General features: G+C 39.6%; 1 protein-coding gene across 4 annotated transcripts in view; it reads left to right on the forward strand.

The window, feature by feature from the left end:
* The window catches only part of Ctnna2 (catenin alpha 2), a 1,144,480-nt gene that overhangs the window by 313,057 nt on the left and 814,936 nt on the right, over window positions 1-16,487 (forward strand). The window lies entirely within an intron of this gene.

Below are 16,487 nucleotides of genomic sequence, written 5' to 3' on the forward strand. Positions count from 1 at the left end.
CAGGCTCCCCGTTCTCCAGTGAACCTCGCCAATAAAAGGCCTCCCACTCTTCAGGCCAGGCCCCAAAAAACCTACTTGATTTAATTGTAGTGGAGCAATCTGCTCTCAGTGTGGGCTTCACTGTTTCATGCTTGGACTATCCCGTATCCGCCGCTTCTGCATGCCGGTCTCCACTGTGTCTGTGCGCCAGTCTCTGCCAGCCACGTGCATCTGCCAATTCTTGCAGTCCAGTATAGGATAGATTATATGAGCAAACAGGAATCAAGATCATGACTAGAAAACCCATAGAGACCCAAGTTAATGGGAGCTCGTGGACTCTGGACTGACAGCTGGAAAGAGATGTAGGAGGGTCTTCTATCTATCTGTTGTTTCATTGGTTAATTAATAAAGAAAACTGCTTGGCCTGATAGGTCAGAACATAGGTAGGCGGAGAAGACAGAACAGAACACTGGAGAAAGAAAGCAGAGTCAGGCAACTGCCATGAAGTTCCAGCTTGAGATGGACGTGGGTTAGAATCTTCCCGGTACGCCATGACCCCATGGTGATACACAGATTACTAGATATGGGTTAAAACAAGATATGAGAGTTAGCCAAGAAGAGGGTAGATATAATGGGCCAGGCAGTGTTTAAATGAATACAGTTTGTGTGTTGTTGTTTCCTGGGCTAAGCTAGCCATGCGGGAGCCAGGCGGGATGAAAAACAGACATGTTTGCCTCATCTCTATAGGGGAGCCTGCATAGGACCTAACTAGGCCCTCTGAATGTGGGTGACAGTTCTGTGACTTGGTCTGTCTGTAGGGCCTCTGGCAGTGGAACCAGGATTTATCCCTGGTGGATAAACTGGTTTTTTGGAGCCCATTCCCTTTGGTGTGATACCTTGCTCAGCCTTGATACAGGGGGAAGGTGCTTGGTCCTGCCTCAATTGGTAAGCCAGATTTTATTGACTCTTTGTGGGAAGTTTACCCTCTCTGAGGAGTGAATTGGGGGTGGGGCCAAGAGTTGGAGGAGGTAAAGGATGGGGAACTGTGGTTGGTTTGTAAAATGAATAAAAAAAATTAAAAAAGAAATATTGTGCTGATTAATGATTGATATGGCATGGTCCAGCCCACTGAGGGCAGCACCATTCATAGGCAAGTGGGCCTGGGCTATATAAGAAACCTAACTAGGTAAACCACTGGTAAGTGAACCAGTAAGCAGTGTTTTCCCCATGGTTTTCCTTCAGTTCTTGCCCTGACTTCAATCCATGATGGTCTGTGACCTGGAAATATAAGACAAAAAATGTTGAGTTTATTTGTGTAAGAAAAAAAAGGTAAATAGTTAGAAGGTAGGGTAATACTATGTTCATTTAGGCAACAGTAGTGTGTTCTCCTATATTGCCTGTGCATTGCCCAACCATTGATTCCTGGCCATATTTATAGTATGAGGCATCAGTTTTCCCCCTGTGGAATGGGGAGTGTCTGAATCAATTTAGAAAATAGATGGTTACCCTACAACATTATACCACTATTGCACCAATGGGCGTATATTGCCAATTTTGTCATCATTGTAGATCACAGAGTTTATAACTACCTACTGTACAGATAATGTTAAAAGGATCAGCAATCAACCTTAGGATGAGACAACAATCTGAAAATGTTGAGACCTGTGTCCCATATTTTCAGATTGTACTTCAAAGTGAGTCTGAAAGTTGTTATTTATATGTTTGGTTGTTTGCTTGGTTGGCTTTTTGAGACCAGTTTTCTCTTTGTAACAGTCCTAGTTGTTTTGGAACTAACTCTTGTAGAACAAGCTGGTCTTGAACTCACAGAGATCTGCTTGCTTCTGCCTCCTGAGTGTTGGGATTAAAGGCATGCACCACTACTGCCAGGAAACTGTTCTTTATTTCTAACATCAACTTCTTCTCTAAACATTGACCATTTTTCCAAGACAGCTACTTTTTCTACCATAGCAATTTATATAAAAATAAAATTTAATCTAAATGTTCTGATACATATTTATTAACTGTGTTTTCTAGGAGCAACAGTGACTGTACACATGTAATCTATGTTCTGTTTTTGAGTGTACACTGAGTTACCATTATGAAACATGAAGATGTGCTGTGACCCTGATATACCTCATCAGTCACTAGAAAGGTCAATTATTATCATGAAGTGTTGTCGTCTTTGCGTGTCATTGATTGATGGAGGAAGGTCATTGGTTAATTAATAAAGAAACTGCTTGGCCCTCATAGGTTAGAACATAGGTGGGTGGAATAAACAGAACAGAATGCTGGGAGGAAGAGGAAGTGAGCTCAGATGCAGGGCAGGTCCTCTCAGGCAGATGCAATGAAGCAAGCCGCCAGGTCAGACATGCTGAATCTTTCCCAGTAAGACTGGTGCTACACAGATTATTAGAGATGGGTTGATCAGGATATGAGAATTAGCCAGTAAGGGCTAGAGCTAATGGGCCAAGCAGTGTTTAAAAGAATACAGTTTGTGTGTTGTTATTTTGGGGCATAAACTAGTCAGGCGGCTGGGAACTGGGTGACAGGAATGCATCCCGCAGCTCCTACTACAATTGATAATCATCCTCAGGTGTTGGGTTTGTATTTTATGACTTTGGATCTCTTTTTTTAAAAAAACTACCCTTGTAGTTGTTAATTTTCATTCACCTTACTTTTTAAGTAATTGCATAGCAATATGACTAGCAGCAGGGATTGTGAGGCTGGGAACTGGGTTCTCAAACTGTGGCCCATAGGGCTTCATGATTTACTGAGTGTGGGTGCACAAATAGTTGGCATCAGTAAAAGGTTTCTGAATGTGTAGTGAATAAAGTTAATTAAAAATCAAATGTAAAGAATCTGAGGTGTTTGGCACTGCTCACCAGGCTGCATCTTGTGACTAGCTTGATCCCTCGGTTTTGAACTCAAAACCTGAGCACTTGGCTCTTCACATGCCTTCACACTACACAGTCCCAATGATGAATGCCTGAAATACAGGATGAGATACCAACATGCTCTGTATTATGAACTGCAATGTCTTCATTGAACACATTTTTTTCTGCTTTCATAGAGGTAATGATTTAATTACAGAAAACAGAGATTTCCTGCCTCCCATTTTTCCACAGTCTGTATCATATTAGTTTAAGTTCAGATGGTGTTTTGTTAGAATGACTAGTTATTAAAGTTTCTGTTTTAATTGCTTGAAAGAATATCCTTTCAAAAATCATTGAATGAAGTTTGACTTGAGATTAGGACAGAATTTTCAACAATCTCTGAAATGGCCCTAAAGCTTTTCCTGTCAGTTTGTACTTGTGTTTGTGTGAAGTGTCGTTCTCAGCATTGGTGATTATAAATTTAAAGCATTAATCAACTGCAAAGAACATTAAACATGCTCTATGTCTTGTAGTATTCAACATTCCGTCACGATTTAATCCTTCATGTAAAAACAAGCATGCCCATCTCAGCATGCAAATTTGCATCTGTCTTTACCAAATAATAAAACTGTATGTGTATTAAAATTACCTTGAAATAAGTTTCTTTATGAGTCACGTGATTGAATTTTTTACCTATTTTATATACCTAAAGTTTTTGGGTTTATATAAAAATTTATCCAGAAAAAAAATGTCATGAAATGGAAAAAGTTTTAGGAAACCTGAGCTAGAAGACCAAGACTTGAATCACGATCCAGTAACTCATTAGATCATGATTTAGTACTCACTTAGCTTCTCTGTAGTTATTTGTCTTTCTTTATAAAGTGATAATAAAAATAATGATTATCTGTTTAAATGCATTAAGAGACACTAAACACCCAGAGAAGCTTTTTCCATTAAAGCATGCTAATATGTTGATAATTTTGTAATTACCACCATCATACCAATTACTGTGATATATTCATTATCAAGTGTCTGCTGTATGTTGAACACTCTCCTGGCAAGGGTGGCACCGATGAATGTGACACAAATTGATCATGCCCTACAAGTGCTGGAGGCTAGATGAGCAGAGAGACTGATGATGAGCAAGTCAGCGACCCGGGTGATCAGTGGAGTGGCAAAAGCCAAAGGAGTAACTTTGACAAACCAGAGAGAGCTGCCTGCCAGTGTGGCTGCTGAGAGGACATCAGAGATGGGTCTAATATGGAATCTCAAGACAGAGGGAGCCAGTTGCGGCAAGAACAGGGACAGAACCACAGTAGATAAAGGCAACATCCTGAATAAGAAGGTTTCTAAGGAGAAGACATGTGCGTGCTACAGTGTAGGTTGTAAATCTACTGTAGATGGAGTAAGAGATCCAGTTTTTAAGGGATCTGATGCAGACTTCTGGTCTCCACAGGCATATCCATTCACACACAGCCACACACACATAGCCACACACAAACACATGTATGTACATACTCATAAATAAAAGACAGCAAAAATAACTCTTTAAAATTGTGGGTCTTATTTTTGGTACCATTCCATTTGATACATTGGAGTTGCATTTAAACACCAGTAATTGAAACTATAGAAAGTGGACACATGGGGGATGGAAATTGTCGCTTGCTGTGATCTAAGTGCTGTGACAGAAGAGCTACACTTTGCAAAGTTCCGTTTGAATCCTTTTGAACTAATTTTCATAAAATAATAATGGTAATGAGTAATTAGGATATATATCCTAACATAAAATGCATATACACTACAAACAAAAAATGATGTTATATATATTTAGTTCATTTCTTACTCTGAAAATCTGTAATAACCAATCCAAAGAAAGAAGAAAAACAGAGTTGCTGGTTGAGACCCTGGCATTCAATAATGTCCACCTATGTGGTGTATTTTTTCCTTATATGTAATTTTCAGGGACAGTGACAATTCATAAAAACTGAATCATGGTCAGAGGGATCTTCCTCTCTAAATGTACAACTAGAAGCAAGCATTGCATCAGATAACAGTTTAATGTTGAAGCTACACAATGTGGTTTGTTAGTACTCAACATCTCCCGCAGTGCCATTGTCCAGCACTTGAAGTGCTGGTCAGTTATCAGAATCTACATCCTAGAGGTTTGGCCTTAACCACACTAAAACTCACAGGTTCCTAGACTACATGTAGCCACTACAATTTGTACCCCTGGGTCTTCTGGGATCTACGGAAACTTAGAATGTCCAAAGGCACAACACTAGGCTGCGAGGATAGTTCAGTCAGGAAAGCACTCGCCTCAAAAGCAGAACCTGAGTCTATTCTCACAACTCTCATCCACGTACCTGGCATGGTGATACCAGATCATGGATGCAGTGCTGGGCAAGTGTGGACAAGTGGATCCATATTGTTCATTGGTAGCTGGCTTAGACAACCAGACCAGTTTCTAGCCAGTGAAAGATGCTATTTCAAAGGAGAGGAACAACATTCCTAAGTGTGACACCTGAGGTTATCTACTAGCAACACACACATACAAACACTCACTCTGACAGAGAGAAGTGGGGGAGGGAAGGAGGGAGGGAGAGAGTAGCCAGCCACAGAATCCAGAAGCTCTTTTTGAGGCACTTGAGAAGAAATTCTGCTTGACACACAGCCTATATGCTAATTGCGTGCTGTCCCACTGCTATTTGGAAAAAAAAAATTCTGTTTGTATCGTGCTGGCTTAAATTACCCTAAGCCTTGGAAGGTAACAGATAACACCCCTTGTTCATTTCAAGGTCTATAACAAGGGAATTTTGATTTCATCAAAATGTCTTGCTTCACTGGTTGTATTTGTTTAAAAATGACAAGGTAGGTAGGTTATAGATAACTGCTATTGGAGTAATGTCTTAAAACTATGATGACACTATAAAATTCATAGTCTTCCAAGTGCAGAAAAATACAGGATTGTCTGAAACTCGTGTTTATGTCATGGTAAAGCTGACTGCATTTACTACAGTGAACAGCTATGATGCTAGACTAATGGTGGCTAGCCATCATCCACAGTCTGCATGCAATCTGATTATCTCCTTTTACTGAATTGTGACACTTTTTCAGCCAGATTGAAAACTTACCCTGATGAGCCTGGAGATTCTTTCCCATTTGTTTATAAGGAGGAAATAGAATAATTAGTTTTTCAAAAATAAAATAATTAAGCCAAGCAGGGTAATTTTGTCTGTTAAGTTTGTGTGGGTCAAAATGACACTGATGAATGATTTTCGGATTTCTACACAGAGAAAATAATAAAAAGAGGGTGAGGATCAATTCATTATATTTTTAATTAAAAGCATTCAAAAACAAGCTATCTACACCAGCTCCTTATGCACTTACCCTGAATTAATGGTAATATTTCGTAACACTTGCATCCTGTCTTGTGGCGGACATTGTGTTTCACAAGGAGCAGGAGTTACAGGCAGTTGTGAGACATCACGTAGGTACTAGAGCGGATTCTACTGCTCTGCAGGAGCAGCAAGTGCTGTAACCGCTGTGCCATCTCTCTAGCCCTTCATGCCTGCTTTCCGAAGGGTAGTTTCTGTTCCTTTGGGGCTTCAAATGCTAATTCTTGAGAAATACATAATCATAACAGTAAAACACATGCTGTAGTGCAAGGGATCTATTACTTCCTAATACAATATTTTGACTGGAGTCTATTTCAGTGTCTCAAAAAGCTGATTCTGGCCAATACTCCAAGAACAAGTCCATTAGTTAAGACATGATCCTAGGAAACCCTAATGGGACCCTGGCGATAGAGAAAGGCAAGGGCAGGATGACAGCAGACATTTCTGGATATAATTGAGTACATTGAGGATATAGGCAATACCAGGTTTGAGAGTTTCCGTAACAGCTTCCTTTCTGAAAAAGAGCTTGGCCATACTGTGCAGGGTAAGATGAAGAGTTGGGCACGACAGTACCTGCTGCTCCACAGTGGGAGGGATGAAGGAGGAAAGGAACTACAGGCTAGTGGGGACACTGACCATCATATTCATGCAAATTAGAACTGCATTCAGATTCTCTCATGTCCCAGTCAGAACAGCAGTCATCATGAAAACACATGCTCTAGACTTGAACAAAGGGAACACTGTACACACTCCTGGTAGGAATGTAAACTAGCCTAGTCATTGTGGAAATTGGTGTGGAGGCTTCTCTAATACCTGAAAAGTGACACGGCGAAACCACTCCTGCACATTTGCTCAAAGGAGTACACGTCAGCATTCCAGAGACACCTGTTGACTGCATTGCTGTCGCTATGGCTAATGTTGTGGAACCAATCCAGGTGTTCAGGAATCGATGAATGAGTAAAGAAAGCATAGCTTATATTCACAGTGTATTATTTCTTCAGCCATATAGAAGAATGAAAGTCTGCTGTGTAGCACAAATATCATTAATCTCTTAATATTAAAACCTGCAGTTGGATATTAGGGAGTGAAAGCTGAAAGAACAGAGAAGCAGAGCACCCAGCCAGTTGTTCATTCCTCTATAAAATTCTCAGACCTAACGGGCTATCCTGCCTTTACAAGTCCTCACACTGAATTTCTTGAGCTCCTTTCTCCTCCTGCTTTATATTCCTCTCTCCACCCAACCATATCCCTTCCTATTTACACCTTCCTAGTGATGGGATTAAAGGCATGTGACGCTAAAGGTGTGAGTGATCACCACCTGGCTCTGTTTTTCTTTGAGACAGAATCAATCCTAAGTAGCACAGAGTGGCCTTGAACTCGCAGAGATCTATCTGCCTCTGCCTCTGCCTCCGGAGTGCTAGGATTAAAGGTTTGTGCCACCAGTGCCTGGTCTGTATGGCTAACTAGTGGCTGAACTCCACACTCTGATCTTCAGGCAAGCTTTATATTTTTAGATCACAAACAAAATATCACCACACTGCTGGTTGCAAGAAAATAGATGCAACTGGAGATAACTGCATTAAGCAAATAAAGTCATTCTCAGAAAGACAAATATAATTTCTATCAGTTGCGGATGCTAGGCTTAACAGATACCTAAATTACATATGCACAGAAGACCTGAAAATAGAAGCACAATCTTCTAAGGGAACTAAAGGAGCTAATGGGAATGGTACTTAGAGGAGGGTAGAGGATAGGTGCTCAAAATACATTATGTACTATAACAAAATGCCTAATGAATCCCCCAATAATATAATTCTCAACAGAGCAATTCCTGAACCTCCCAGATGGAAGTATTTGTTCCACAGTTTTTCCCAGGTACAGTGCTGGTGCTCTTCATCCATGAATACTTATTTAACATTCACCTGTATTTGACATTGTGATCTACCCCAGGAAGATAATGAAAGCAACATTGCTCCTCACCTGAGGAGTCTGGCAAGATGGTCTAGATGTAGGAAGCAGAAACCTGGAGCTCTAGGCCCCCATTCAAAATGACAAATTTTGGTTGTGAAGGGGTGGCCCTGGTGTTTATGGAGGCTGCAAATCAGATGCAGCCTGCATGGTTTTGATCTGATGCCCATTCTTATTGCTGGGTACCAACACTTCCCGCAGAGTTTCCCCAGGAGTCTCCAGAGCTACCCTCCTGTCTTGCAGCTGCCCGAAGAACAACCAGTACAAGGTCTGCCAAAGCATGGGATATGTCCTAATATTAGCATATCAATTCATGATGGCTGGAAAAGGAGCTGGTCTAGAAGACTTGTCTTTGGATGCTTTTAATTACAGCTGTGATGAACGGTCAAAAAATCCCTAGCACCACCTTGCTTTATTCTCATCTCAAAGCATAATTTTGAAAAATCATGCATCAATAGCTCATATGATCTTTAATGGCCCAAATTGTCCTACTTGGTTTATTTTTAAAATAAAAATGATTGTAATTTTTGTCTTTTAAACAAATTTACAAGTACCTCTCAGTAATGTTGGTTTTTGAGACATGTTATTCAATACATGCATGAGACATGGGACATCCAGGGAAAACTTTTGCTCACAGAGGCAAGAGAACATGTCAGACCCACTGGAACTATAGTTACCAGATGTAAGCCACCGGATGACCTTGCTGGGAACTGAACCTGGGTCCTCTGCAAGATCAGCAAGCATTCTTAACTGCTGTATTGCTCTATCCTTAAAATGTTTATGCAAGAGATGTTTTACTTTGCTTTGATATTGGTTTGAAAAGGGAAATGAAAAATTTTTTTCCTTCAGGTATATCACAGTTATTTTTAAATTGATTTTCATTTTCTCTTTCTTTTGCTACTATCAACATAATCATATTTACAATGTTTTCCTTTTAACATCTTGAATCATTCAAGGCTTTAAATTGAGTGGCCCAGGATTTTGTTACAGACACCTCCACATTTTTTTTCTAGTATTTTTATATCAACAAGGTATTTCTTCTGTCTGCGGTGTTTTGCATAGCATAGAAATCATTGAATCGCTTTGACCATTTTACTTAATACAATTTGACTCTGAAATCATATCAGGAAATATGCTAATTCTTTGAGTAATGATCCAGCTTTTTCTTCCTAATGCTTATTGAAAGGTAATTGGTAATTCAGCTATTTTCTGTGCCTCATCGTCAACTGCAGCTGTCATTTTCCTAGACAGATTCTTTGTTCTCAGTGTGTATACATTGAGAGTACGTGCTTTTAAAACAAAATCATTACCAGAGCAATTCTTTTTCTCTACCCTTAAATTTAAAAAGTGTTTGCTTTTAAGAGCTCCCTTTAACTCTCCCCTTGCCTGTTTTGACCTCTGATGCATGACAAACACTCTGGTCAGTTTTGAATATATTATAACAAGTTCTGCTTTTTGTTAGGCTTTGTTTTTCTGTTTGGTACCTCAGCATTTCCAGGTTTCATCTACAGTGTCCTTGGGACACAAAACCAAAGCCTAATTCATGTATTCCTTGAAGCATTTCTTTGTCTTTACTTAAATTCCCTCCCTTAAACTTAGCTTCCTTTGGCAATCCTCCTGCTAAGCCTTTCAGTTGGGTTGCCTGTTCACTCTCTCCTACAGACACCCCAGTTTGGATCTTATTTATCACTTGGAAAAGTTCTGAAATAATTGGCCTGTGTTACCCATAGCTCGCTTTGATAGGCGACAAACCATGAATGAAAGCACTCCTCCATCACCCAGAGGGATTAGAGCATTCTGTAGCTATTATCTAAAACAGTACATGGCTAATCCAACATAGTGAACTGACTTTGAACTACAGTTTGACCATTTTTATAAAGCATGCCCTAATTTGGAAAGCTCAGTTCTCTACACATTAGAAGAGCTTCCTAAGCCTTTCCTTAATGTCTGTCAATTTTCTTAGAGTAATTTGATTACAAATACGCTTATTGGCACAAACATTATGCTATTTATGCTGACATGGACTGGCTTGTGTCTTTACCTTCCATACCTTGGCCATTCTCTTCTGTGTGGTTTCTGGCCATCTTTGTATAGATGGCTCAGTATGTGTGGTGCGTGTTTTGTTTTGCTGGAAGAGAGGTAGGTTTATCACGTTGTCTTCATGTGCTTTCAAGAAGAGCAACACAACAACAACAAACCAAAATCCATCAGACCTGCCCCCATCTCCCAGACTTCATTGCAGCATTTAGCTCCACTCCAAGGCACTCCTGCAACAATGAATATTAAGCAGGGGGCAACATTTCTGTAAGGCATAAGAACCTGTGCCAGATGTGGCCCTGTGCACACTAGATTGAGCCACAAGACCTCATCCTTTCGCTGTCTTTTAAATTTGAAATTTTATCTATTTTCTATTGCTTCAAACTAAAATCCTCCCCACTGTTTTTTGTTTGTTTGTTTGTTTGTTTTCTGACTTGACTCAGGAGAAATGAACCTGATGCAAACACTAGCCCAATATTTCTAAACCTTCAGATGGGTGACTGTTCTAACATGTTCTCATGTATGCAAACTAAAAGTCTCTTACATGCAAAGACAAACAGAATGGACCTTTTTGTGTTATAATTTCAGATATTATCCCAAACTTGTATGTTCAAATTGTGTGGCATTTGTTTTAAATTTTGTAATACCGGTAATATATTGGAACTATCCATTGACAAATTGCAACTTTCCAAACTTTAGTGGTGAAACTCAATTCCACTGATTTGTCATAATTTTTACTGTAGCGAAAATTCGGGTTGCATCTAAAAGATAGGCTGGAACTTGGAGATATAGTCCCATTGGGAGGGATCTGGTATAGCATGCATAAGATGCATTGGTTTTGATCCTCAAACTACATAAAAGTGTGTGTGCTAATTTTTTCTGATGAGATAAAATTCCATTATAAAAGCAACCTAGGGGAGAAGGGCTCAACTGTGGCATACAGTTTCAGGTTGCAGTCCATCACAGCAGGGGTTAATTATAGCACATGGTCCCAGGCTGCAGTTATAACAGTGAAGTCACTTGAGCAGGAACTTTGGAGAACTCTGTCCTTGTATTCAAAGTCAGAAGTGAGGAATGGATACATTCATCCCTGTGCTCAGCTGGATTCTCCACTCTTATGCCGTTCACGATCTCTTGGGCTTTTAAAAATGGTGACATGAAGAATGGTGACACCAACAGTGGGCTGAACTCCCAATCTCAATAAATGCAATGAGGGCAGTAGCCAACAGACATGCCTACAGCCCATCCTGGCATAGATAGCCTCTCTCTGAGATCGTCTTCCCAGACCAGTCTAGATTGTTTTATTTTAACAATTAAAACTTAACTGTCAGAGGTTACTATAATGCTAATCTCAGGAGGTGGAGGCAAGAAGAGTTCAAGGTTGTCTTTTTATATAGTGTGTTGTAGGCCAGCCTGGCCTACATGTGACATGTAAAATTTGTCTCCTAGGGCATTTGTCCTCTTTTCTGTCTTTGCCCACTGTTCCATGTTCTAAATAGTTAGGACCTTAGTTTACTTTCCTTCCATCCTTCCTTTTTTCCTCCCTCCCTTTTCCCTCCCTCCCTCTCATCCTTCTTCCTTCTTTCCTTCAGCTGGCAACTAGCAAGTGCAAATCTAGGCTCTCTACATCCCCAGCTGTGCCATTTTTCCTCCTCGAGGGATCAAACACAGTGGGTTATCCATCTTCTCATTCCCTGCAGATCATAGTGAATCTTTTAAATTAGGAACTGGTTTCAGAAATTGTTACCTTTTCCAGAAATCACTTTCTTCAAACACTTCAAGGAAAAGGTTTGCAAAAAGAGAATGCACACAACACAGGAAGGGAAGGTGACCCTCCTGGGATGGGAGGGAGGGGCCATCCCTCCTGTGACTGAGGTGTGATCTCATATTCTTGATTGACTGCCATCAAGAAAAGTCAGCACTCTCATATTGCTGCACCCCAAATCATCTTTTTATTGCCAGCCAGAAAGCAATAATAAAACACAAACGTATTGTGCAAAGATGTGTTTCTTTTTCTTATCCCCGTCATAAAGCAGTCTTGTCATCAAGTCCATTGATTTAATTTTCATATGACCCATTGTTTAGAATTTTCCTTACATTAATAATATTATATTAGAAATATTATTTCCTAAATTAGAGTTTTATTCCTAACTGAAAGATTTGCATTCAGGCTTGTCTTATAAGCCCCAAGGTTACTTTCATAGTAATGTGTTTGGTAGAGGGCACCACTGTTTTCCCAAAACTGGCAGCTGAGCAACACTCAATAAAACAGCTGTGACACTGCCACATGTTATAGTCCTAGAAATAAAGATGTTAAACAATGCAGCTCAAAACATAAATATAAGTTTCAAATTTATGGAACTTGATTTTGGGAGACAAAGATAATAGTTTGTAATTAAGTATTTGTCCTTTTGTTTTCTCTTGGGGCTGGAAAAATTAAATATGGCTCTGCCTTCTTATTTCCTTAAGGGAGAAATAAAACTTGATTTTATTCACATTTAAATTTAGATTTATAGATAGAATCACTGATCTCCACAGGAAGGAATATGATAGAGCACTTCAGTTGATGTTCAGTCTTCTAGAATGCACTCCTAGAGTTATCCAAAGATTTAAACAGCTGTGTAGTAGGAGGCCTCTTATTTATTTCCTGGCCGCCCAAACTCCTGAAATAACCACTCAGAAACTGTGTTAATTAAATTACTGTTTGGCTTATTAGCTCTAGCTTCTTATTGACTAGCTCTTATATCTTAATCTAACCCATCTTCATTAATCTGTACATTGCCACAAGGCTGTGGTTTACCTGATAAAGTTCTGGCATCTGTCTCCAGGCTACATGGCTTCTTTCCTGACTCTGCCTTCCTTCTCCCAGCATTCAGTTTAGTTTTCCCCACCTAGCTCTGTTCTTCCTTATTAGGCCAAGTCAGTTTCTTTATTAACCAATGGTATTCACAGCATACAGAGGGGAATCCCACATCACAACTAGATGGTTGATGTCCCCTCAGTGTATGTTGGTTGACCAAGAAGCTGGGATTTCAGCAGCTTCTAGGCATGTCTCCATGCCAATGTCACAGAGCTGACCCAAGCTCTCTTTGGTCTTATTGGATAGCTGGGCCAGAGGCTCCTTGACACCTCCTAGCTTGCTTTTCTTCTCTTGTCCTCTCTTCTCTCATCAGTGACTTCCATCTCACATTGTCCACTGATCACTGGCCAGACCAGGTCATTGTGTTCCTGCCTCTTTGGTGCACTTGCTTTCCTTGCATGGAAACATACTTCATGGATAACTCCTGCCAATCAGAGCATGGCAAACACTTAAGACCCATTCAGTTTAGCCTTTGGAGCATGGGATGCTCTTAGCAATCCCTTCTGTCCTTCCCTCCCTCAATCCATCAAATCATTCCTTTCCTTTTTTGTTGTTGTTGTTGTTTTTTAAATTTATTTATTTATTAAAGATTTCTGCCTCCTCCCCACCACCACCTCCCATTTCCCTCCCCCTCCCCCAATCAAGTCCCCCTCCCTCGTCAGCCCAAAGAGCAATCAGGGTTCCCTGCCCTGTGGGAAGTCCAAGGACCACCCACCTCCATCCAGGTCTAGTAAGGTGAGCATCCAAACTGCCTAGGCTCCCACAAAGCCAGTAGGATCAAAAACCTATTGCCATTGTTCTTGAGTTCTCAGTAGAGAAAGGGGTACACTCATCCATTGCTGGTGGGAATGCAAACTTGTGCAACCACTTTGGAAAACAGTGTGGCGGTTTCTCAGGAAATTCGGGATCAACCTACCTCTGGACCCAGCAATACCACTCCTGGGATTATACCCAAGAGATGCCTTATCATACAACAAAAGTATATGCTCAACTATGTTCATAGCAGCATTGTTTGTAATAGCCAGAACCTGGAAACAACCTAGATGCCCTTCAATGGAAGAATGGATGAAGAAAGTATGGAATATATACATATTAGAGTACCACTCAGCAGCAAATCATTCCTTTCTGCTCCATTCTTCCCTCCCTCCTCTCTCCCTCCCTCCTTCACTTCCTCCCTCCCTCCCTCAGCACTCACTCAAGAGTACTTCATTTCTTCCCCCTCACTAAATTGGTCACATTTTTATTGCTAGTAATTTTAAGTCAGGAGTTATCAGAGAAATCAAACAGTGTGGGATGTTGGTCCTTGGCTCACTAAAATTTTTCTGAGTATCAATTTTAATGCCATTTTCTCAAATTCTTAGTAATGCATCTGGGGATTGAATGATTTTTCAATGTCTAACATCTTTACAGTGAAATCATGTAAAGATACTTTTACCATATAGTCACTGTTGTAACTCTAAACTGTGTATAACAGAAGTAGCCACAGAAAATATAGCACTGAGTCATGGCTTTGGTTCAAATAAATCTAAATTTAGAAATGTGTATATATAAAATGTATGAGTGTATATATATATATATAAATATATATATAAAATGTATAAGTATAATGCAACATTCATATTCCATAAATAGGGTAAGGGTATATGCATACAATATGATATCTATCTTCTAGGGATACTGTAAAGACAGACCAATACCACAAGGTGCTTAAAAACAACCAAAATTAATTCTCCCAGTTTTTAGGGTCCTAAGTCCCTAAAACTAGGTACTGACAGGACCATACACCTAAAACCTATTGCAGTAATTCTTCCAGGATGCTTCCCAGCTTCTGGTGATTTGCTGTCAGCACTATTCATGACTTTTCATCCCCAATACTTTTCTCTCTGCTTTATCTTCACCTAATACACTCATGGTTTTGTATCTATGAGTACTCTCTTCTCTTGTGAGACCAGTCACATTGGATCAGGCTACACCCCAGTTGAATAAGACTACATCTTTATTTAACTGATTCAGAAAAGACCCTTTTTTAAGTTAGATCATCTTCATGGGTCCTGGGGAATACGATTTGCCCTCAGGGAAACCCACTTTTTCTCCTATATCCTATCCATTATATCTTCCTCCTCAATGCCTAACATGTAACCTCACTTCATCCTACATTGTTAGAAATCAGAAAGTGTTGTTTCAGGAGTTAGTGTTTAGGAATATAGCTGGTAGTTTTAGTCTATGGGGAAATAAGACAGCTCTTCCAAAGGATCTCTGCTTTTTTTGTTCAGACTTTTTGTAATTTTTCTACATGGTTTAATTTCTTTTTAGTCAACTTTCCAGTTTAAGAAACACATGGCAGTGTCATAAAAGGTGGTATCCTAAGATGGTAATAGTTAACATTTATTAGGAATGTTTATTGTGATAATACAGAGCTTAGTCCTATGCAATGTTGTTTCCTCTGATGTCTAGGTCACTTTCAAAATGATACTTATGAGACTGGAGAGATGGGTAAGCAGTTAAGAGTACTGGTGGCTCTTGTAGAGGAACTGGGTTCAATTAACAACACACTTATGGTGGCTCATAGGAGACCCAAAAACTTCTTTTAGGCTTTCATGGGCACTGCACATGGTATACAAACATGTATACAGGAAAACAACCATACATACAAAATACAAATAAATGAAATTTCAAAACATATTTAAATATTTAATTCTTTAAAATTATTCAACTTCTTACAGTTAAATTTATTTAGTAAATAAGTTGTTATTATTGTTACATAAGGATTAGGAAATAACGTGTTCAATATTAAATTATACTTTTTGAAATTGTTTAACCTTTCACTGAGATTTTAAAGAATGTTAAGGTTTAAAGAAATGAGATAATTACTCTATATTTCATGTGTTGTCTAGAATTCTGTAGCATGACTTTTCACACATCAGAAAAATGCATAAGTAGTTTATGTCAATGAAGAGAATGTTGACCATGAAAGAAAAAGGAAGTTGTGAAGGGGTGTTGAATACAGAACCCAGAACAGGTTGAAGGATGGAAGCGAAAATGCAGGGCTTGGACTATGGGAATGGCATATCAATTTAGTGTACACATTTTCAGTTTGTTCTTTGAAGATTAATTTTATTTTTAATTATGTGTGTGTGAGTCTGTGTGTTCATATGAATTTGAATGCAGGTAAGCACAGACATCAGAGGGCGGACCCCAGGTTCCCTGGAGCTGTGGATAGGAGCAGGAGTGAAGCTCCTGATATGGGGCCTGGGAACCAAACTTAGGTTCCCTCTTCAATGACAGCCATCTCTCCAGCTCCTAATGTATAGATTGTATTAAAATGTTAGCCGGGGAACTAGGTAGATGCTTTTGCAATTAAAAGAATTTGCTGCT

The sequence above is a fragment of the Chionomys nivalis genome, chromosome 1 (assembly GCF_950005125.1).
Source record: "Chionomys nivalis chromosome 1, mChiNiv1.1, whole genome shotgun sequence".
Lineage (NCBI taxonomy): Eukaryota > Metazoa > Chordata > Mammalia > Rodentia > Cricetidae > Chionomys > Chionomys nivalis.